Source organism: Schistocerca piceifrons, chromosome 3, assembly GCF_021461385.2.
Source record: "Schistocerca piceifrons isolate TAMUIC-IGC-003096 chromosome 3, iqSchPice1.1, whole genome shotgun sequence".
Taxonomy (NCBI): domain Eukaryota; kingdom Metazoa; phylum Arthropoda; class Insecta; order Orthoptera; family Acrididae; genus Schistocerca; species Schistocerca piceifrons.
In genome coordinates, this window is record NC_060140.1 from 714,602,978 (window position 1) to 714,624,624 (window position 21,647).

Below are 21,647 nucleotides of genomic sequence, written 5' to 3' on the forward strand. Positions count from 1 at the left end.
GCGGGCCCACGCACGAGCATTATCGTACAGCTGCGTGGTGAGCGAGTGATTCGCATGTTGTAATTACTGGCTTATGGCTCCAATGGCGACTTCACCGACTTCCCACTGACGCACCGCTGACGCTAGTTTTCTGTCGTCTTAAAACGATGGACATACCTCCAAGCAGCTGCGAGATCTTAAGAAAAGAAACGCTGCACCACTGCCTTCGCCGCACTCGAATGATTCAATTGCGATTCTTAAAAAGAATTGAATGTTCGCTCTGTCCAACACTTTCGAGCACATCTGTGTACTCACGATCTCAGCGACGGCTTTCTGCAGTCCCAGCGTCAGTGCGAGGTGAACCGATGGCCACAGTAAGCAGCGGTCGTCGCGAAACTCAGTATTCTTAAACGGAAACTTTCGTCTTGTTGAGAATGGCGTCACTGGTTTGCACCCGCATTCGCCCACGCATGTCACATGTGTGCGAAAATTTTTGCTCCTCTCTTTACGCAAAATCGCACGCAGCCGGTAGGATTCGAACCTACGCTCCCATAGGGAATCTGATTTCGAGTCAGACGCCTTAACCACTCGGCCACGACTGCCGGTAGCGCGGCGTTGTCCCGACACATGCAAATGCTACCGTTTGAAGCACTGTGGTGTCAGAAAACGGCGTAGCTGCATTATTTTCCGTAGCGTTTCCACCGCTACCAGACGAATCGCTACCAAAGTTTTAAAATTTCCGCCCGGACAGGGACTTGAACCCTGGACCCTTAGGTTAAAAGCCTAATGCTCTACCGACTGAGCTATCCGGGCTCGGACGACGGTGTGAGACCTCCCACGATGCACAACTGTACATTGACTCATGTCCTTTACTGTTGTGCAATCGTTGCATGGGGCCGTTACTAATAAAACGTCGCCTAAATGCTGTCTGCAAACTTATCGCGCTAAGCTCGTAACACACTATCGAAGACTGCTGGCACACGATGCAACAACAAATTGCACCAGTTGTTACGTCTCATACGTTGGAGCAGAGAATTGACGTGTTTTGTCGACACTCACTGGGCAATTGGAAAATTCGCAAGCATTTCGAATGCAATGTTTCCCACGTTTTCGCTCATTTCGCGGTTCCGTTGAAGACGTTCTTCACCACCTGACACAGAAAAAGGAACGCAGTCGGTAGGGCTTTTTTGATTCTTTTCCTTCAAAGGGAGTTAGTTTTCTAGTGAGTTCCTCTTATGGCATGCACTAGACAACCAGAACTGCTACAGCAGAGAGTCATTTTTGTTGTCAGCTGTAGTTGCATTTTCACCAACGCAGAGCAATTCCATTGGCGTCGCATCAAAACGAATACCTGCCGAAACCCGGGATCGAACCAGGGACCTTTAGATCTTCAGTCTAACGCTCTCCCAACTGAGCTATTTCGGCTGACATTGAACGTTGCTGTTTGCATGTGTTCGTTCAGCTCTGCCTCGTTGCCAATTTCACAGTCACCTTCGTCTGATAAGACACAGGGACGCTGAAAGGCGAGCAGCCGATGCAGTGAAGTCCCACACACATTTCTTCTGCTTCCATCATCGTAACAAGCAAACATGTCGACTCGACTCGTGTAATATTCACTTCGCTGACTTCACGTGACGCCGCGCTGACGCTAGAAAACCCGTGCTATGTCGATGTCAGGGGCAACTCGTGTGCAGAGAACGAGACACAAGAAGGAGTGAGCCTCTCCACCGTATGAGAGGCAGTATCTAGCAGATACACACGGTAAAACATTCGACTTGCGTTAGCTCGTAAATTGCTACACGTCATCGTCTGCAAGCTAAAAAGGACACATCTGCACTGCCCAGTGAGGCGACACTTGTACTAACACCCGGTGGGCGGCTGTGAGACGAGGAGATGAGCTGCGGCTTCTGGGCGCGACTGTAACGCTGCGCCCTGGATCAAATAACTGGTGACCCATGTGTTTAGTAGTGACGCAACTGCTAGGATGCACCTGAACGTCCATCTTTTGAGAGAGAGAAAATTTTCGCAGTCGGCAGGACTCGAACCTACGCTCCCAGAGGGAATCTGATTTCAAGTCAGACGCCTTAACCACTCGGCCACGACTGCCGGTGGCAGAAGCGACTCCCGACAAGTGAAACCGCCATCTTTAGAAGCAATCTGATGGCAGAAAGCGGCGTGGCCTCACTCTTTCCTGTAGGGTTTCCATTAGCCGTTACGAAAGTGTATTAATTTTCGCCCAGACAGGGACTTGAACCCAGGACCCTTTGGTTGAAAACCTAACGCTCTACCGACTCAGCTATGCGGGCCCACGCACGAGCATTATCGTACAGCTGCGTGGTGAGCGAGTGATTCGCATGTTGTAATTACTGGCTTATGGCTCCAATGGCGACTTCACCGACTTCCCACTGACGCACCGCTGACGCTAGTTTTCTGTCGTCTTAAAACGATGGACATACCTCCAAGCAGCTGCGAGATCTTAAGAAAAGAAACGCTGCACCACTGCCTTCGCCGCACTCGAATGATTCAATTGCGATTCTTAAAAAGAATTGAATGTTCGCTCTGTCCAACACTTTCGAGCACATCTGTGTACTCACGATCTCAGCGACGGCTTTCTGCAGTCCCAGCGTCAGTGCGAGGTGAACCGATGGCCACAGTAAGCAGCGGTCGTCGCGAAACTCAGTATTCTTAAACGGAAACTTTCGTCTTGTTGAGAATGGCGTCACTGGTTTGCACCCGCATTCGCCCACGCATGTCACATGTGTGCGAAAATTTTTGCTCCTCTCTTTACGCAAAATCGCACGCAGCCGGTAGGATTCGAACCTACGCTCCCATAGGGAATCTGATTTCGAGTCAGACGCCTTAACCACTCGGCCACGACTGCCGGTAGCGCGGCGTTGTCCCGACACATGCAAATGCTACCGTTTGAAGCACTGTGGTGTCAGAAAACGGCGTAGCTGCATTATTTTCCGTAGCGTTTCCACCGCTACCAGACGAATCGCTACCAAAGTTTTAAAATTTCCGCCCGGACAGGGACTTGAACCCTGGACCCTTAGGTTAAAAGCCTAATGCTCTACCGACTGAGCTATCCGGGCTCGGACGACGGTGTGAGACCTCCCACGATGCACAACTGTACATTGACTCATGTCCTTTACTGTTGTGCAATCGTTGCATGGGGCCGTTACTAATAAAACGTCGCCTAAATGCTGTCTGCAAACTTATCGCGCTAAGCTCGTAACACACTATCGAAGACTGCTGGCACACGATGCAACAACAAATTGCACCAGTTGTTACGTCTCATACGTTGGAGCAGAGAATTGACGTGTTTTGTCGACACTCACTGGGCAATTGGAAAATTCGCAAGCATTTCGAATGCAATGTTTCCCACGTTTTCGCTCATTTCGCGGTTCCGTTGAAGACGTTCTTCACCACCTGACACAGAAAAAGGAACGCAGTCGGTAGGGCTTTTTTGATTCTTTTCCTTCAAAGGGAGTTAGTTTTCTAGTGAGTTCCTCTTATGGCATGCACTAGACAACCAGAACTGCTACAGCAGAGAGTCATTTTTGTTGTCAGCTGTAGTTGCATTTTCACCAACGCAGAGCAATTCCATTGGCGTCGCATCAAAACGAATACCTGCCGAAACCCGGGATCGAACCAGGGACCTTTAGATCTTCAGTCTAACGCTCTCCCAACTGAGCTATTTCGGCTGACATTGAACGTTGCTGTTTGCATGTGTTCGTTCAGCTCTGCCTCGTTGCCAATTTCACAGTCACCTTCGTCTGATAAGACACAGGGACGCTGAAAGGCGAGCAGCCGATGCAGTGAAGTCCCACACACATTTCTTCTGCTTCCATCATCGTAACAAGCAAACATGTCGACTCGACTCGTGTAATATTCACTTCGCTGACTTCACGTGACGCCGCGCTGACGCTAGAAAACCCGTGCTATGTCGATGTCAGGGGCAACTCGTGTGCAGAGAACGAGACACAAGAAGGAGTGAGCCTCTCCACCGTATGAGAGGCAGTATCTAGCAGATACACACGGTAAAACATTCGACTTGCGTTAGCTCGTAAATTGCTACACGTCATCGTCTGCAAGCTAAAAAGGACACATCTGCACTGCCCAGTGAGGCGACACTTGTACTAACACCCGGTGGGCGGCTGTGAGACGAGGAGATGAGCTGCGGCTTCTGGGCGCGACTGTAACGCTGCGCCCTGGATCAAATAACTGGTGACCCATGTGTTTAGTAGTGACGCAACTGCTAGGATGCACCTGAACGTCCATCTTTTGAGAGAGAGAAAATTTTCGCAGTCGGCAGGACTCGAACCTACGCTCCCAGAGGGAATCTGATTTCAAGTCAGACGCCTTAACCACTCGGCCACGACTGCCGGTGGCAGAAGCGACTCCCGACAAGTGAAACCGCCATCTTTAGAAGCAATCTGATGGCAGAAAGCGGCGTGGCCTCACTCTTTCCTGTAGGGTTTCCATTAGCCGTTACGAAAGTGTATTAATTTTCGCCCAGACAGGGACTTGAACCCAGGACCCTTTGGTTGAAAACCTAACGCTCTACCGACTCAGCTATGCGGGCCCACGCACGAGCATTATCGTACAGCTGCGTGGTGAGCGAGTGATTCGCATGTTGTAATTACTGGCTTATGGCTCCAATGGCGACTTCACCGACTTCCCACTGACGCACCGCTGACGCTAGTTTTCTGTCGTCTTAAAACGATGGACATACCTCCAAGCAGCTGCGAGATCTTAAGAAAAGAAACGCTGCACCACTGCCTTCGCCGCACTCGAATGATTCAATTGCGATTCTTAAAAAGAATTGAATGTTCGCTCTGTCCAACACTTTCGAGCACATCTGTGTACTCACGATCTCAGCGACGGCTTTCTGCAGTCCCAGCGTCAGTGCGAGGTGAACCGATGGCCACAGTAAGCAGCGGTCGTCGCGAAACTCAGTATTCTTAAACGGAAACTTTCGTCTTGTTGAGAATGGCGTCACTGGTTTGCACCCGCATTCGCCCACGCATGTCACATGTGTGCGAAAATTTTTGCTCCTCTCTTTACGCAAAATCGCACGCAGCCGGTAGGATTCGAACCTACGCTCCCACAGGGAATCTGATTTCGAGTCAGACGCCTTAACCACTCGGCCACGACTGCCGGTAGCGCGGCGTTGTCCCGACACATGCAAATGCTACCGTTTGAAGCACTGTGGTGTCAGAAAACGGCGTAGCTGCATTATTTTCCGTAGCGTTTCCACCGCTACCAGACGAATCGCTACCAAAGTTTTAAAATTTCCGCCCGGACAGGGACTTGAACCCTGGACCCTTAGGTTAAAAGCCTAATGCTCTACCGACTGAGCTATCCGGGCTCGGACGACGGTGTGAGACCTCCCACGATGCACAACTGTACATTGACTCATGTCCTTTACTGTTGTGCAATCGTTGCATGGGGCCGTTACTAATAAAACGTCGCCTAAATGCTGTCTGCAAACTTATCGCGCTAAGCTCGTAACACACTATCGAAGACTGCTGGCACACGATGCAACAACAAATTGCACCAGTTGTTACGTCTCATACGTTGGAGCAGAGAATTGACGTGTTTTGTCGACACTCACTGGGCAATTGGAAAATTCGCAAGCATTTCGAATGCAATGTTTCCCACGTTTTCGCTCATTTCGCGGTTCCGTTGAAGACGTTCTTCACCACCTGACACAGAAAAAGGAACGCAGTCGGTAGGGCTTTTTTGATTCTTTTCCTTCAAAGGGAGTTAGTTTTCTAGTGAGTTCCTCTTATGGCATGCACTAGACAACCAGAACTGCTACAGCAGAGAGTCATTTTTGTTGTCAGCTGTAGTTGCATTATCACCAACGCAGAGCAATTCCATTGGCGTCGCATCAAAACGAATACCTGCCGAAACCCGGGATCGAACCAGGGACCTTTAGATCTTCAGTCTAACGCTCTCCCAACTGAGCTATTTCGGCTGACATTGAACGTTGCTGTTTGCATGTGTTCGTTCAGCGCTGCCTCGTTGCCAATTTCACAGTCACCTTCGTCTGATAAGACACAGGGACGCTGAAAGGCGAGCAGCCGATGCAGTGAAGTCCCACACACATTTCTTCTGCTTCCATCATCGTAACAAGCAAACATGTCGACTCGACTCGTGTAATATTCACTTCGCTGACTTCACGTGACGCCGCGCTGACGCTAGAAAACCCGTGCTATATCGAGGCCAGGGGCAACTCGTGTGCAGAGAACGAGACACAAGAAGGAGTGAGCCTCTCCACCGTATGAGAGGCAGTATCTAGCAGATACACACGGTAAAACATTCGACTTGCGTTAGCTCGTAAATTGCTACACGTCATCGTCTGCAAGCTAAAAAGGACACATCTGCACTGCCCAGTGAGGCGACACTTGTACTAACACCCGGTGGGCGGCTGTGAGACGAGGAGATGAGCTGCGGCTTCTGGGCGCGACTGTAACGCTGCGCCCTGGATCAAATAACTGGTGACCCATGTGTTTAGTAGTGACGCAACTGCTAGGATGCACCTGAACGTCCATCTTTTGAGAGAGAGAAAATTTTCGCAGTCGGCAGGACTCGAACCTACGCTCCCAGAGGGAATCTGATTTCAAGTCAGACGCCTTAACCACTCGGCCACGACTGCCGGTGGCAGAAGCGACTCCCGACAAGTGAAACCGCCATCTTTAGAAGCAATCTGATGGCAGAAAGCGGCGTGGCCTCACTCTTTCCTGTAGGGTTTCCATTAGCCGTTACGAAAGTGTATTAATTTTCGCCCAGACAGGGACTTGAACCCAGGACCCTTTGGTTGAAAACCTAACGCTCTACCGACTCAGCTATGCGGGCCCACGCACGAGCATTATCGTACAGCTGCGTGGTGAGCGAGTGATTCGCATGTTGTAATTACTGGCTTATGGCTCCAATGGCGACTTCACCGACTTCCCACTGACGCACCGCTGACGCTAGTTTTCTGTCGTCTTAAAACGATGGACATACCTCCAAGCAGCTGCGAGATCTTAAGAAAAGAAACGCTGCACCACTGCCTTCGCCGCACTCGAATGATTCAATTGCGATTCTTAAAAAGAATTGAATGTTCGCTCTGTCCAACACTTTCGAGCACATCTGTGTACTCACGATCTCAGCGACGGCTTTCTGCAGTCCCAGCGTCAGTGCGAGGTGAACCGATGGCCACAGTAAGCAGCGGTCGTCGCGAAACTCAGTATTCTTAAACGGAAACTTTCGTCTTGTTGAGAATGGCGTCACTGGTTTGCACCCGCATTCGCCCACGCATGTCACATGTGTGCGAAAATTTTTGCTCCTCTCTTTACGCAAAATCGCACGCAGCCGGTAGGATTCGAACCTACGCTCCCATAGGGAATCTGATTTCGAGTCAGACGCCTTAACCACTCGGCCACGACTGCCGGTACCGCGGTCTTGTCCCGACACATGCAAATGCTACCGTTTGAAGCACTGTGGTGTCAGAAAACGGCGTAGCTGCATTATTTTCCGTAGCGTTTCCACCGCTACCAGACGAATCGCTACCAAAGTTTTAAAATTTCCGCCCGGACAGGGACTTGAACCCTGGACCCTTAGGTTAAAAGCCTAATGCTCTACCGACTGAGCTATCCGGGCTCGCACGACGCTGTGAAACCTCCCACGATGCACAAATATACATTGACTCATGTCCTTTACTGTTGTGCAATCGTTGCATGGGGCCGTTACTAATAAAACGTCGCCTAAATGTTGTCTGCAAACTTATCGCGCTAAGCTCGTAACACACTATCGAAGACTGCTGGCACTCGATGCAACAACAAATTGCACCAGTTGTTATGTCTCATACGTTGGAGCAGAGAATTGACGTGTTTTGTCGACACTCACTGGGCAATTGGAAAATTCGCAAGCATTTCGAATGCAATGTTCCCCACGTTTTCGCTCATTTCACGGTTCCGTTGAAGACGTTCTTCACCACCTGACACAGAAAAAGGAACGCAGTCGGTAGGGCTTTTTTGATTCTTTTGCTTCAAAGGGAGTTAGTTTTCTAGTGAGTTCCTCTTATGGCATGCACTAGACAACCAGAACTGCTACAGCAGAGAGTCATTTTTGTTGTCAGCTGTAGTTGCATTATCACCAACGCAGAGCAATTCCATTGGCGTCGCATCAAAACGAATACCTGCCGAAACCCGGGATCGAACCAGGGACCTTTAGATCTTCAGTCTAACGCTCTCCCAACTGAGCTATTTCGGCTGACATTGAACGTTGCTGTTTGCATGTGTTCGTTCAGCGCTGCCTCGTTGCCAATTTCACAGTCACCTTCGTCTGATAAGACACAGGGACGCTGAAAGGCGAGCAGCCGATGCAGTGAAGTCCCACACACATTTCTTCTGCTTCCATCATCGTAACAAGCAAACATGTCGACTCGACTCGTGTAATATTCACTTCGCTGACTTCACGTGACGCCGCGCTGACGCTAGAAAACCCGTGCTATATCGAGGCCAGGGGCAACTCGTGTGCAGAGAACGAGACACAAGAAGGAGTGAGCCTCTCCACCGTATGAGAGGCAGTATCTAGCAGATACACACGGTAAAACATTCGACTTGCGTTAGCTCGTAAATTGCTACACGTCATCGTCTGCAAGCTAAAAAGGACACATCTGCACTGCCCAGTGAGGCGACACTTGTACTAACACCCGGTGGGCGGCTGTGAGACGGGGAGATGAGCTGCGGCTTCTGGGCGCGACTGTAACGCTGCGCCCTGGATCAAATAACTGGTGACCCACGTGTTTAGTAGTGACGCAACTGCTAGGATGCACCTGAACGTCCATCTTTTGAGAGAGAGAAAATTTTCGCAGTCGGCAGGACTCGAACCTACGCTCCCAGAGGGAATCTGATTTCAAGTCAGACGCCTTAACCACTCGGCCACGACTGCCGGTGGCACAAGCGACTCCCGACAAGTGAAACCGCCATCTTTAGAAGCAATCTGATGGCAGAAAGCGGCGTGGCCTCACTCTTTCCTGTAGGGTTTCCATTAGCCGTTACGAAAGTGTATTAATTTTCGCCCAGACAGGGACTTGAACCCAGGACCCTTTGGTTGAAAACCTAACGCTCTACCGACTCAGCTATGCGGGCCCACGCACGAGCATTATCGTACAGCTGCGTGGTGAGCGAGTGATTCGCATGTTGTAATTACTGGCTTATGGCTCCAATGGCGACTTCACCGACTTCCCACTGACGCACCGCTGACGCTAGTTTTCTGTCGTCTTAAAACGATGGACATACCTCCAAGCAGCTGCGAGATCTTAAGAAAAGAAACGCTGCACCACTGCCTTCGCCGCACTCGAATGATTCAATTGCGATTCTTAAAAAGAATTGAATGTTCGCTCTGTCCAACACTTTCGAGCACATCTGTGTACTCACGATCTCAGCGACGGCTTTCTGCAGTCCCAGCGTCAGTGCGAGGTGAACTGATGGCCACAGTAAGCAGCGGTCGTCGCGAAACTCAGTAGTCTTAAACGGAAACTTTCGTCTTGTTGAGAATGGCGTCACTGGTTTGCACCCGCATTCGCCCACGCATGTCACATGTGTGCGAAAATTTTTGCTCCTCTCTTTACGCAAAATCGCACGCAGCCGGTAGGATTCGAACCTACGCTCCCATAGGGAATCTGATTTCGAGTCAGACGCCTTAACCACTCGGCCACGACTGCCGGTACCGCGGTCTTGTCCCGACACATGCAAATGCTACCGTTTGAAGCACTGTGGTGTCAGAAAACGGCGTAGCTGCATTATTTTCCGTAGCGTTTCCACCGCTACCAGACGAATCGCTACCAAAGTTTTAAAATTTCCGCCCGGACAGGGACTTGAACCCTGGACCCTTAGGTTAAAAGCCTAATGCTCTACCGACTGAGCTATCCGGGCTCGCACGACGCTGTGAAACCTCCCACGATGCACAACTATACATTGACTCATGTCCTTTACTGTTGTGCAATCGTTGCATGGGGCCGTTACTAATAAAACGTCGCCTAAATGTTGTCTGCAAACTTATCGCGCTAAGCTCGTAACACACTATCGAAGACTGCTGGCACTCGATGCAACAACAAATTGCACCAGTTGTTATGTCTCATACGTTGGAGCAGAGAATTGACGTGTTTTGTCGACACTCACTGGGCAATTGGAAAATTCGCAAGCATTTCGAATGCAATGTTCCCCACGTTTTCGCTCATTTCACGGTTCCGTTGAAGACGTTCTTCACCACCTGACACAGAAAAAGGAACGCAGTCGGTAGGGCTTTTTTGATTCTTTTGCTTCAAAGGGAGTTAGTTTTCTAGTGAGTTCCTCTTATGGCATGCACTAGACAACCAGAACTGCTACAGCAGAGAGTCATTTTTGTTGTCAGCTGTAGTTGCATTATCACCAACGCAGAGCAATTCCATTGGCGTCGCATCAAAACGAATACCTGCCGAAACCCGGGATCGAACCAGGGACCTTTAGATCTTCAGTCTAACGCTCTCCCAACTGAGCTATTTCGGCTGACATTGAACGTTGCTGTTTGCATGTGTTCGTTCAGCGCTGCCTCGTTGCCAATTTCACAGTCACCTTCGTCTGATAAGACACAGGGACGCTGAAAGGCGAGCAGCCGATGCAGTGAAGTCCCACACACATTTCTTCTGCTTCCATCATCGTAACAAGCAAACATGTCGACTCGACTCGTGTAATATTCACTTCGCTGACTTCACGTGACGCCGCGCTGACGCTAGAAAACCCGTGCTATATCGAGGCCAGGGGCAACTCGTGTGCAGAGAACGAGACACAAGAAGGAGTGAGCCTCTCCACCGTATGAGAGGCAGTATCTAGCAGATACACACGGTAAAACATTCGACTTGCGTTAGCTCGTAAATTGCTACACGTCATCGTCTGCAAGCTAAAAAGGACACATCTGCACTGCCCAGTGAGGCGACACTTGTACTAACACCCGGTGGGCGGCTGTGAGACGGGGAGATGAGCTGCGGCTTCTGGGCGCGACTGTAACGCTGCGCCCTGGATCAAATAACTGGTGACCCACGTGTTTAGTAGTGACGCAACTGCTAGGATGCACCTGAACGTCCATCTTTTGAGAGAGAGAAAATTTTCGCAGTCGGCAGGACTCGAACCTACGCTCCCAGAGGGAATCTGATTTCAAGTCAGACGCCTTAACCACTCGGCCACGACTGCCGGTGGCACAAGCGACTCCCGACAAGTGAAACCGCCATCTTTAGAAGCAATCTGATGGCAGAAAGCGGCGTGGCCTCACTCTTTCCTGTAGGGTTTCCATTAGCCGTTACGAAAGTGTATTAATTTTCGCCCAGACAGGGACTTGAACCCAGGACCCTTTGGTTGAAAACCTAACGCTCTACCGACTCAGCTATGCGGGCCCACGCACGAGCATTATCGTACAGCTGCGTGGTGAGCGAGTGATTCGCATGTTGTAATTACTGGCTTATGGCTCCAATGGCGACTTCACCGACTTCCCACTGACGCACCGCTGACGCTAGTTTTCTGTCGTCTTAAAACGATGGACATACCTCCAAGCAGCTGCGAGATCTTAAGAAAAGAAACGCTGCACCACTGCCTTCGCCGCACTCGAATGATTCAATTGCGATTCTTAAAAAGAATTGAATGTTCGCTCTGTCCAACACTTTCGAGCACATCTGTGTACTCACGATCTCAGCGACGGCTTTCTGCAGTCCCAGCGTCAGTGCGAGGTGAACTGATGGCCACAGTAAGCAGCGGTCGTCGCGAAACTCAGTAGTCTTAAACGGAAACTTTCGTCTTGTTGAGAATGGCGTCACTGGTTTGCACCCGCATTCGCCCACGCATGTCACATGTGTGCGAAAATTTTTGCTCCTCTCTTTACGCAAAATCGCACGCAGCCGGTAGGATTCGAACCTACGCTCCCATAGGGAATCTGATTTCGAGTCAGACGCCTTAACCACTCGGCCACGACTGCCGGTACCGCGGTCTTGTCCCGACACATGCAAATGCTACCGTTTGAAGCACTGTGGTGTCAGAAAACGGCGTAGCTGCATTATTTTCCGTAGCGTTTCCACCGCTACCAGACGAATCGCTACCAAAGTTTTAAAATTTCCGCCCGGACAGGGACTTGAACCCTGGACCCTTAGGTTAAAAGCCTAATGCTCTACCGACTGAGCTATCCGGGCTCGCACGACGCTGTGAAACCTCCCACGATGCACAACTATACATTGACTCATGTCCTTTACTGTTGTGCAATCGTTGCATGGGGCCGTTACTAATAAAACGTCGCCTAAATGTTGTCTGCAAACTTATCGCGCTAAGCTCGTAACACACTATCGAAGACTGCTGGCACTCGATGCAACAACAAATTGCACCAGTTGTTATGTCTCATACGTTGGAGCAGAGAATTGACGTGTTTTGTCGACACTCACTGGGCAATTGGAAAATTCGCAAGCATTTCGAATGCAATGTTCCCCACGTTTTCGCTCATTTCACGGTTCCGTTGAAGACGTTCTTCACCACCTGACACAGAAAAAGGAACGCAGTCGGTAGGGCTTTTTTGATTCTTTTGCTTCAAAGGGAGTTAGTTTTCTAGTGAGTTCCTCTTATGGCATGCACTAGACAACCAGAACTGCTACAGCAGAGAGTCATTTTTGTTGTCAGCTGTAGTTGCATTATCACCAACGCAGAGCAATTCCATTGGCGTCGCATCAAAACGAATACCTGCCGAAACCCGGGATCGAACCAGGGACCTTTAGATCTTCAGTCTAACGCTCTCCCAACTGAGCTATTTCGGCTGACATTGAACGTTGCTGTTTGCATGTGTTCGTTCAGCGCTGCCTCGTTGCCAATTTCACAGTCACCTTCGTCTGATAAGACACAGGGACGCTGAAAGGCGAGCAGCCGATGCAGTGAAGTCCCACACACATTTCTTCTGCTTCCATCATCGTAACAAGCAAACATGTCGACTCGACTCGTGTAATATTCACTTCGCTGACTTCACGTGACGCCGCGCTGACGCTAGAAAACCCGTGCTATATCGAGGCCAGGGGCAACTCGTGTGCAGAGAACGAGACACAAGAAGGAGTGAGCCTCTCCACCGTATGAGAGGCAGTATCTAGCAGATACACACGGTAAAACATTCGACTTGCGTTAGCTCGTAAATTGCTACACGTCATCGTCTGCAAGCTAAAAAGGACACATCTGCACTGCCCAGTGAGGCGACACTTGTACTAACACCCGGTGGGCGGCTGTGAGACGGGGAGATGAGCTGCGGCTTCTGGGCGCGACTGTAACGCTGCGCCCTGGATCAAATAACTGGTGACCCACGTGTTTAGTAGTGACGCAACTGCTAGGATGCACCTGAACGTCCATCTTTTGAGAGAGAGAAAATTTTCGCAGTCGGCAGGACTCGAACCTACGCTCCCAGAGGGAATCTGATTTCAAGTCAGACGCCTTAACCACTCGGCCACGACTGCCGGTGGCACAAGCGACTCCCGACAAGTGAAACCGCCATCTTTAGAAGCAATCTGATGGCAGAAAGCGGCGTGGCCTCACTCTTTCCTGTAGGGTTTCCATTAGCCGTTACGAAAGTGTATTAATTTTCGCCCAGACAGGGACTTGAACCCAGGACCCTTTGGTTGAAAACCTAACGCTCTACCGACTCAGCTATGCGGGCCCACGCACGAGCATTATCGTACAGCTGCGTGGTGAGCGAGTGATTCGCATGTTGTAATTACTGGCTTATGGCTCCAATGGCGACTTCACCGACTTCCCACTGACGCACCGCTGACGCTAGTTTTCTGTCGTCTTAAAACGATGGACATACCTCCAAGCAGCTGCGAGATCTTAAGAAAAGAAACGCTGCACCACTGCCTTCGCCGCACTCGAATGATTCAATTGCGATTCTTAAAAAGAATTGAATGTTCGCTCTGTCCAACACTTTCGAGCACATCTGTGTACTCACGATCTCAGCGACGGCTTTCTGCAGTCCCAGCGTCAGTGCGAGGTGAACTGATGGCCACAGTAAGCAGCGGTCGTCGCGAAACTCAGTAGTCTTAAACGGAAACTTTCGTCTTGTTGAGAATGGCGTCACTGGTTTGCACCCGCATTCGCCCACGCATGTCACATGTGTGCGAAAATTTTTGCTCCTCTCTTTACGCAAAATCGCACGCAGCCGGTAGGATTCGAACCTACGCTCCCATAGGGAATCTGATTTCGAGTCAGACGCCTTAACCACTCGGCCACGACTGCCGGTACCGCGGTCTTGTCCCGACACATGCAAATGCTACCGTTTGAAGCACTGTGGTGTCAGAAAACGGCGTAGCTGCATTATTTTCCGTAGCGTTTCCACCGCTACCAGACGAATCGCTACCAAAGTTTTAAAATTTCCGCCCGGACAGGGACTTGAACCCTGGACCCTTAGGTTAAAAGCCTAATGCTCTACCGACTGAGCTATCCGGGCTCGCACGACGCTGTGAAACCTCCCACGATGCACAACTATACATTGACTCATGTCCTTTACTGTTGTGCAATCGTTGCATGGGGCCGTTACTAATAAAACGTCGCCTAAATGTTGTCTGCAAACTTATCGCGCTAAGCTCGTAACACACTATCGAAGACTGCTGGCACTCGATGCAACAACAAATTGCACCAGTTGTTATGTCTCATACGTTGGAGCAGAGAATTGACGTGTTTTGTCGACACTCACTGGGCAATTGGAAAATTCGCAAGCATTTCGAATGCAATGTTCCCCACGTTTTCGCTCATTTCACGGTTCCGTTGAAGACGTTCTTCACCACCTGACACAGAAAAAGGAACGCAGTCGGTAGGGCTTTTTTGATTCTTTTGCTTCAAAGGGAGTTAGTTTTCTAGTGAGTTCCTCTTATGGCATGCACTAGACAACCAGAACTGCTACAGCAGAGAGTCATTTTTGTTGTCAGCTGTAGTTGCATTATCACCAACGCAGAGCAATTCCATTGGCGTCGCATCAAAACGAATACCTGCCGAAACCCGGGATCGAACCAGGGACCTTTAGATCTTCAGTCTAACGCTCTCCCAACTGAGCTATTTCGGCTGACATTGAACGTTGCTGTTTGCATGTGTTCGTTCAGCGCTGCCTCGTTGCCAATTTCACAGTCACCTTCGTCTGATAAGACACAGGGACGCTGAAAGGCGAGCAGCCGATGCAGTGAAGTCCCACACACATTTCTTCTGCTTCCATCATCGTAACAAGCAAACATGTCGACTCGACTCGTGTAATATTCACTTCGCTGACTTCACGTGACGCCGCGCTGACGCTAGAAAACCCGTGCTATATCGAGGCCAGGGGCAACTCGTGTGCAGAGAACGAGACACAAGAAGGAGTGAGCCTCTCCACCGTATGAGAGGCAGTATCTAGCAGATACACACGGTAAAACATTCGACTTGCGTTAGCTCGTAAATTGCTACACGTCATCGTCTGCAAGCTAAAAAGGACACATCTGCACTGCCCAGTGAGGCGACACTTGTACTAACACCCGGTGGGCGGCTGTGAGACGGGGAGATGAGCTGCGGCTTCTGGGCGCGACTGTAACGCTGCGCCCTGGATCAAATAACTGGTGACCCACGTGTTTAGTAGTGACGCAACTGCTAGGATGCACCTGAACGTCCATCTTTTGAGAGAGAGAAAATTTTCGCAGTCGGCAGGACTCGAACCTACGCTCCCAGAGGGAATCTGATTTCAAGTCAGACGCCTTAACCACTCGGCCACGACTGCCGGTGGCACAAGCGACTCCCGACAAGTGAAACCGCCATCTTTAGAAGCAATCTGATGGCAGAAAGCGGCGTGGCCTCACTCTTTCCTGTAGGGTTTCCATTAGCCGTTACGAAAGTGTATTAATTTTCGCCCAGACAGGGACTTGAACCCAGGACCCTTTGGTTGAAAACCTAACGCTCTACCGACTCAGCTATGCGGGCCCACGCACGAGCATTATCGTACAGCTGCGTGGTGAGCGAGTGATTCGCATGTTGTAATTACTGGCTTATGGCTCCAATGGCGACTTCACCGACTTCCCACTGACGCACCGCTGACGCTAGTTTTCTGTCGTCTTAAAACGATGGACATACCTCCAAGCAGCTGCGAGATCTTAAGAAAAGAAACGCTGCACCACTGCCTTCGCCGCACTCGAATGATTCAATTGCGATTCTTAAAAAGAATTGAATGTTCGCTCTGTCCAACACTTTCGAGCACATCTGTGTACTCACGATCTCAGCGACGGCTTTCTGCAGTCCCAGCGTCAGTGCGAGGTGAACTGATGGCCACAGTAAGCAGCGGTCGTCGCGAAACTCAGTAGTCTTAAACGGAAACTTTCGTCTTGTTGAGAATGGCGTCACTGGTTTGCACCCGCATTCGCCCACGCATGTCACATGTGTGCGAAAATTTTTGCTCCTCTCTTTACGCAAAATCGCACGCAGCCGGTAGGATTCGAACCTACGCTCCCATAGGGAATCTGATTTCGAGTCAGACGCCTTAACCACTCGGCCACGACTGCCGGTACCGCGGTCTTGTCCCGACACATGCAAATGCTACCGTTTGAAGCACTGTGGTGTCAGAAAACGGCGTAGCTGCATTATTTTCCGTAGCGTTTCCACCGCTACCAGACGAATCGCTACCAAAGTTTTAAAATTTCCGCCCGGACAGGGACTTGAACCCTGGACCCTTAGGTTAAAAGCCTAATGCTCTACCGACTGAGCTATCCGGGCTCGCACGACGCTGTGAAACCTCCCACGATGCACAACTATACATTGACTCATGTCCTTTACTGTTGTGCAATCGTTGCATGGGGCCGTTACTAATAAAACGTCGCCTAAATGTTGTCTGCAAACTTATCGCGCTAAGCTCGTAACACACTATCGAAGACTGCTGGCACTCGATGCAACAACAAATTGCACCAGTTGTTATGTCTCATACGTTGGAGCAGAGAATTGACGTGTTTTGTCGACACTCACTGGGCAATTGGAAAATTCGCAAGCATTTCGAATGCAATGTTCCCCACGTTTTCGCTCATTTCACGGTTCCGTTGAAGACGTTCTTCACCACCTGACACAGAAAAAGGAACGCAGTCGGTAGGGCTTTTTTGATTCTTTTGCTTCAAAGGGAGTTAGTTTTCTAGTGAGTTCCTCTTATGGCATGCACTAGACAACCAGAACTGCTACAGCAGAGAGTCATTTTTGTTGTCAGCTGTAGTTGCATTATCACCAACGCAGAGCAATTCCATTGGCGTCGCATCAAAACGAATACCTGCCGAAACCCGGGATCGAACCAGGGACCTTTAGATCTTCAGTCTAACGCTCTCCCAACTTTTTTTTTTTTTTTTTCCAGCACGCTTCCACTGCGCCACTTTTTTTTTTCTTTTTTTTTCCCTTAACCACTTTTTTTTTTTTTTAACGCCTTAACCACCTTTTTTTTTCCTTTTTTTTCGCTCTGCCACTTTTTTTTTTATTTTTATAGTCGAATGCTCAACGACTTTTTTTCTTTTTTTCCTGGACCCTTAGTTGAAAAGCCTAATGCTCTACCGACTATTTTTTTTATATGTTTTTTTAATTTTTTTTATGTTTTTTTATTTTTTTATATTATGTTGTTTATTTTTTTACCTTTTTTTTTCCTTTATTGTTCCTTATTTTTTTAGTTAAAGCTTGGTTAGTTCGAGCGCCATTGGGTAGTTGGCAAAAAGTATTTTATATCTGGGGTTACTGACAAGTTGTGTCGCTTTACTTACACTGTAGATTCTGAAATCATCATACGTATCGTCTTTTCGTTTAGTCATAATATAATCTATTGTATGGCCTGCCAACCAGGTCCACATATTCCGTTTCGACGGGGGGAAAAGGTCGTTATCAGGCTGCAGTATCATCTCGGGTGTTATTGCCGTGATCGTAGTTCTCCCGACCAGCGCCAGTTGCCGCCGACACCATTCCCATATCTTTTTATTTTCCCCACAGATACATCTGTGCTGCAGTGTATCTATGAGGTCGCAGTCGCTGCATTTCTCGGTGGTTGCCAACTTGATTCTGTGGAGCTTTTCCTTAGTAGAAATTGTTTCGTTCACTACCTTGTACCACGTGGATCTGATTCCCGTATCCAGGACCGTATTAGTTATGTTCTTCCAGACCTTGGACCACCGTATATGTGGGTGCTTGATTTCCATTCTGTTCTTTCGACCATTGTCGTTCAGATACTTATACAGCTCTGCTGTTGTTTTGTCGCGTAAGACAGTGGTCTGCCGCCGAAGGTAACTCATGTCAAGAAAAAACCTCCTGATGTGATTGAATGTGGGCGGTATGGAGTCCAAGCGGACAGGGGCCTCTAAACTAATGGGCCTGTGTGACTCGATGACAGCTCTGAGTACACTGTGTGGGTATTCGTGATAAATTTGGAGAGTTCTATGTATCAGAAGTGCTCGACATTTAGCGTCAACATCGACCACACCAAGGCCCCCATGACTGGGGGGGGGGGGGGAGTGTCGTCACATTGATTCCCACTTTGAAGATATCACCTCGCCAGAGGTACCAACCGACAGCTGCCATCACCCGACTGGCTATTTTATCAATTATAGGTAGTATTTGGCCCACATACCAAATTTTCGATAAGATTTTTGTGTTTACAAAATGTACCCTTTGTAGTAAATTTTGTACTCTACTATTATTCTGTTGCAGGCACGCTCTCGTCATGTTGAGAATGTCCCTCCAAGCCGCCGCTGTCGTTTTCAGAGGGCAACTGGACATTTTGAGACCGAGAAGTTTCAGATTGTCGGTTCGCTCATATTCGTCAGTCCCGTGGAAAGGGAACCCATTCCCCAAAGGCAGCAATTTTGTTTTACGTCTGTTGAGTTTCGAACCGGACGCTTGTTCATAGTCCTGAACGATAGACTGCACGCCACGAAGGTCATGTGCAGAAGTAAGCACTACCCCCACATCATCCGCATATGCAATGCAAGTAATGGTGCTGCCATATGTATTTATTCCTGGGAGCTGTTGATTGATCCTCCTAATGAGTGGCTCTATCGCAATGACAAAAAGCGTCATTGACAAGGGACAGCCCTGGCGGATAGACTTCTCTATAGGAATTGAGTGCGTAAGATGTCCATTAACGTTGATCTTTGACGTGGCCCGGTTCAAAAGATTTTTAATCATCTGGACGAATTGTTCTCCAAATCCAAGATGGGTCATCAACGGAAAAAGGTAATGGTGTCGGATCCTGTCAAAGGCTTTATTAAGATCGAGTGCTAAAATTGCCGCTTCCAGACCTGTAGTTGCGCAGTAGCTGATGATCTCTCTGTAGTCAGTCAGACTCTTAATGATCGTGCGCCCAGGAACCGCCGCCGTCTGACTAGGGTGTATTATTTTAGGAAGGACTCGTTTGATCCTGGCTGCCATGACGCGGGCTACTATCTTGTAGTCCGTGTTAAGTAAACAAATGGGGCGGAATTTATTCATGTCGTTACAGGGGTATTCTTTAGGGATGAGAACGATGATGCCGTCGTTGAAGCCTTCAGGTATATTTTGCCCTTCTTTAATTTCATTACATATTTCGACAAAACACCTTTCTAGCAAATACCAAAACTGTTTATAAAATTCCACCGGTAGCCCATCCGCACCAGGAGATTTATTTCCCTGCGCCTTTTGGAGCGCTGATTTGAGTTCTTGTGGGGTTATGTCCGCCAACAACAGGTCTACATCTGGTGGGTCCAGTCTTTCAGGTAGGCTAGTTTGCATACGTATCACAGACTCGTCGTCCGCGGGTTCCAAGGCATAAAGCTTAGTGTAGTATTCTGCTACACATGTCTTGATGCCGCCTTGATCATTCACCTGGTTACCGTCCTCTGTTCGGAGACTATAGATCATTTTACGCTGTGCGCGACGCTTCTCTGCCCCAAGATGATATACCGAGGGTATTTCCCCCGCCGTGCTATGATGGTCCCTGGAGCGGATCATAATACCTTCCATTCGTTTCCTCTTCAATGCCGTTAATTGCGCCTTGACTTTTTTAATTCGTAAAAAGGTGTCTGCTGTTGGACAATTGCTTTCATATAATTCCCGAAGGCAGCGGAAGTAAAATTCGAACATACTCTGTTGGTCGCGGTTTCGTTCATAACAGTACGTTTTTAAGCAACGGATGAGTTGAGGTTTCGCACATTTGTACCACCAGCATAAGGTACTGGGGAAGTTCCGTCGTCGCCTGCTGCAGGTGCCCCACACGACTTCCATTCGTGTTCGCAAATCATCTTCTTGAAGAACAGCGACGTTGAGTTTCCACATGTTTCTGCCACGAAAGATGTTCTGTCGAGGCATTTTCAGGAGACAGTGATAGGCGAGATGGTCAGAAAAGTACACTGGCCACGTTTCAGGCCCTCCGACATTTGCACGTAAACACTGTGTGACATAAATTCTATCAAGTCGACTGGACGACGTAGAAGTGTGGAACGTGAAGCAGGGGCGGTCTCCATTAATGAGCTCCCACGTGTCAGTCAATCGCAACTCTCGTACGAGGCGGCCCAACTCCGCACTTTTATTAAAAGTCGGATGTTGATCTTTCCGCTTAAGCACGCAATTAAAGTCACCGGCTAAAACCATTCCCTCTCTAGCTCCTCTGATCAAATACAATAGGTCTTCGTCGTAAAAACGAGACCGTTGCTCTCGATTTTGGTGTCCGGAGGGGGCATAGATATTTACGAATCGAATCCCATTTATTGAACAAGATATTCCTCGGCCGTTTTCCAGCCGTTCAAAGTCAGATGCTTCTATTCCATCCTTTAATAAGATGGCGGTGCCAGATGCGCTACGTAACGTTGTGTTTAAGAATACTGCATAACCTGCAATATTGATCCGGAACCCACTAGCAACCTCTTGTAACATAGCAATATCAACGTCAGCGCTATAGAGGTAATCCCGGAGACTATCGACCTTCTGTATCGACGTGATTCTATTTATGTTCAGTGTGGCGATTTTATAAGTTTGCAGATGTGCCATGTAAGGGAAGACGATCCTTTTTGGTGGGGATGTTTCGTTGTGTTTAATAGATTTACTGATTTAAGTATTTATCATGTCCCTTTGTCAACGCTTACTGCAAATCGTATCATTATCAAGCATCACCAGTTGGCTAGCATGTTGGTGGACCACCACTCCCTGACGTCCGGAAGTTAACATTTTGGGGTTTCTGAATCCCGTACGTTGTACGCCCATCCTTTATCTGCAGTGCACGAATTAGTAAAATTCCGAGTCCTCATCATCCTGCTCCCGCGTGAACCGATCGCCTCCGTGTTCCTCGCCGTCGGTCTTTCCCTCCATCGTAGTAGCTGTGGGTGTATGTCCGCGGCCCTCGACATCGTCTTCCATCTCCTGGGCCCAGTCCAGCATGGAATCGTCTGTGCGTGTACGTTTCTTCTCCTCGACCATGTCCAATGATTGTTTATCCTTCTTCTTTGGAGGGCGTGTTCCCGAACCTGTAGAGCCAGATGCGTCCAGAATGTCCGGCGCACGGTCTGGCACGTCCTCCTTCCGTGATTTCTTAAGCGTCTTCGGGCTCTGTGGGCGGTGTTCCGACGACGTTTCGTGCATTATATGATAAAACTGCGTCGCCTTTTCTCTCAACGGTGGTGCACATGT

General features: G+C 49.1%; 30 non-coding genes across 30 annotated transcripts; all 30 read right to left on the reverse strand.

Moving 5' to 3' along the window:
- Positions 1 to 499: 499 nt before the first annotated feature.
- Trnas-cga lies at positions 500 to 581 on the reverse strand. The gene has a single exon. It is a non-coding gene; the product is annotated as a tRNA-Ser (tRNA).
- A 138-nt stretch (positions 582 to 719) lies between these two features.
- On the reverse strand, positions 720 to 792 carry Trnak-uuu. Its single transcript has one exon. It is a non-coding gene; the product is annotated as a tRNA-Lys (tRNA).
- Positions 793 to 1,331: 539 nt separating this feature from the next.
- Trnaf-gaa lies at positions 1,332 to 1,404 on the reverse strand. The gene has a single exon. It is a non-coding gene; the product is annotated as a tRNA-Phe (tRNA).
- A 599-nt stretch (positions 1,405 to 2,003) lies between these two features.
- Positions 2,004 to 2,085, reverse strand: Trnas-uga. Its single transcript has one exon. It is a non-coding gene; the product is annotated as a tRNA-Ser (tRNA).
- Positions 2,086 to 2,778: 693 nt separating this feature from the next.
- Trnas-cga lies at positions 2,779 to 2,860 on the reverse strand. Its single transcript has one exon. It is a non-coding gene; the product is annotated as a tRNA-Ser (tRNA).
- A 138-nt stretch (positions 2,861 to 2,998) lies between these two features.
- Positions 2,999 to 3,071, reverse strand: Trnak-uuu. The gene has a single exon. It is a non-coding gene; the product is annotated as a tRNA-Lys (tRNA).
- Positions 3,072 to 3,610: 539 nt separating this feature from the next.
- Trnaf-gaa lies at positions 3,611 to 3,683 on the reverse strand. Its single transcript has one exon. It is a non-coding gene; the product is annotated as a tRNA-Phe (tRNA).
- A 599-nt stretch (positions 3,684 to 4,282) lies between these two features.
- Positions 4,283 to 4,364, reverse strand: Trnas-uga. Its single transcript has one exon. It is a non-coding gene; the product is annotated as a tRNA-Ser (tRNA).
- Positions 4,365 to 5,057: 693 nt separating this feature from the next.
- On the reverse strand, positions 5,058 to 5,139 carry Trnas-cga. The gene has a single exon. It is a non-coding gene; the product is annotated as a tRNA-Ser (tRNA).
- A 138-nt stretch (positions 5,140 to 5,277) lies between these two features.
- On the reverse strand, positions 5,278 to 5,350 carry Trnak-uuu. Its single transcript has one exon. It is a non-coding gene; the product is annotated as a tRNA-Lys (tRNA).
- A 539-nt stretch (positions 5,351 to 5,889) lies between these two features.
- Trnaf-gaa lies at positions 5,890 to 5,962 on the reverse strand. Its single transcript has one exon. It is a non-coding gene; the product is annotated as a tRNA-Phe (tRNA).
- Positions 5,963 to 6,561: 599 nt separating this feature from the next.
- On the reverse strand, positions 6,562 to 6,643 carry Trnas-uga. The gene has a single exon. It is a non-coding gene; the product is annotated as a tRNA-Ser (tRNA).
- Positions 6,644 to 7,336: 693 nt separating this feature from the next.
- On the reverse strand, positions 7,337 to 7,418 carry Trnas-cga. The gene has a single exon. It is a non-coding gene; the product is annotated as a tRNA-Ser (tRNA).
- A 138-nt stretch (positions 7,419 to 7,556) lies between these two features.
- On the reverse strand, positions 7,557 to 7,629 carry Trnak-uuu. Its single transcript has one exon. It is a non-coding gene; the product is annotated as a tRNA-Lys (tRNA).
- A 539-nt stretch (positions 7,630 to 8,168) lies between these two features.
- On the reverse strand, positions 8,169 to 8,241 carry Trnaf-gaa. Its single transcript has one exon. It is a non-coding gene; the product is annotated as a tRNA-Phe (tRNA).
- Positions 8,242 to 8,840: 599 nt separating this feature from the next.
- Trnas-uga lies at positions 8,841 to 8,922 on the reverse strand. The gene has a single exon. It is a non-coding gene; the product is annotated as a tRNA-Ser (tRNA).
- Positions 8,923 to 9,615: 693 nt separating this feature from the next.
- Trnas-cga lies at positions 9,616 to 9,697 on the reverse strand. The gene has a single exon. It is a non-coding gene; the product is annotated as a tRNA-Ser (tRNA).
- A 138-nt stretch (positions 9,698 to 9,835) lies between these two features.
- On the reverse strand, positions 9,836 to 9,908 carry Trnak-uuu. The gene has a single exon. It is a non-coding gene; the product is annotated as a tRNA-Lys (tRNA).
- Positions 9,909 to 10,447: 539 nt separating this feature from the next.
- On the reverse strand, positions 10,448 to 10,520 carry Trnaf-gaa. Its single transcript has one exon. It is a non-coding gene; the product is annotated as a tRNA-Phe (tRNA).
- A 599-nt stretch (positions 10,521 to 11,119) lies between these two features.
- On the reverse strand, positions 11,120 to 11,201 carry Trnas-uga. The gene has a single exon. It is a non-coding gene; the product is annotated as a tRNA-Ser (tRNA).
- Positions 11,202 to 11,894: 693 nt separating this feature from the next.
- Positions 11,895 to 11,976, reverse strand: Trnas-cga. The gene has a single exon. It is a non-coding gene; the product is annotated as a tRNA-Ser (tRNA).
- Positions 11,977 to 12,114: 138 nt separating this feature from the next.
- Trnak-uuu lies at positions 12,115 to 12,187 on the reverse strand. Its single transcript has one exon. It is a non-coding gene; the product is annotated as a tRNA-Lys (tRNA).
- A 539-nt stretch (positions 12,188 to 12,726) lies between these two features.
- On the reverse strand, positions 12,727 to 12,799 carry Trnaf-gaa. The gene has a single exon. It is a non-coding gene; the product is annotated as a tRNA-Phe (tRNA).
- Positions 12,800 to 13,398: 599 nt separating this feature from the next.
- On the reverse strand, positions 13,399 to 13,480 carry Trnas-uga. The gene has a single exon. It is a non-coding gene; the product is annotated as a tRNA-Ser (tRNA).
- A 693-nt stretch (positions 13,481 to 14,173) lies between these two features.
- Positions 14,174 to 14,255, reverse strand: Trnas-cga. The gene has a single exon. It is a non-coding gene; the product is annotated as a tRNA-Ser (tRNA).
- Positions 14,256 to 14,393: 138 nt separating this feature from the next.
- On the reverse strand, positions 14,394 to 14,466 carry Trnak-uuu. Its single transcript has one exon. It is a non-coding gene; the product is annotated as a tRNA-Lys (tRNA).
- A 539-nt stretch (positions 14,467 to 15,005) lies between these two features.
- On the reverse strand, positions 15,006 to 15,078 carry Trnaf-gaa. Its single transcript has one exon. It is a non-coding gene; the product is annotated as a tRNA-Phe (tRNA).
- A 599-nt stretch (positions 15,079 to 15,677) lies between these two features.
- Trnas-uga lies at positions 15,678 to 15,759 on the reverse strand. Its single transcript has one exon. It is a non-coding gene; the product is annotated as a tRNA-Ser (tRNA).
- A 693-nt stretch (positions 15,760 to 16,452) lies between these two features.
- Trnas-cga lies at positions 16,453 to 16,534 on the reverse strand. The gene has a single exon. It is a non-coding gene; the product is annotated as a tRNA-Ser (tRNA).
- A 138-nt stretch (positions 16,535 to 16,672) lies between these two features.
- Positions 16,673 to 16,745, reverse strand: Trnak-uuu. The gene has a single exon. It is a non-coding gene; the product is annotated as a tRNA-Lys (tRNA).
- Positions 16,746 to 21,647: the final 4,902 nt, after the last annotated feature.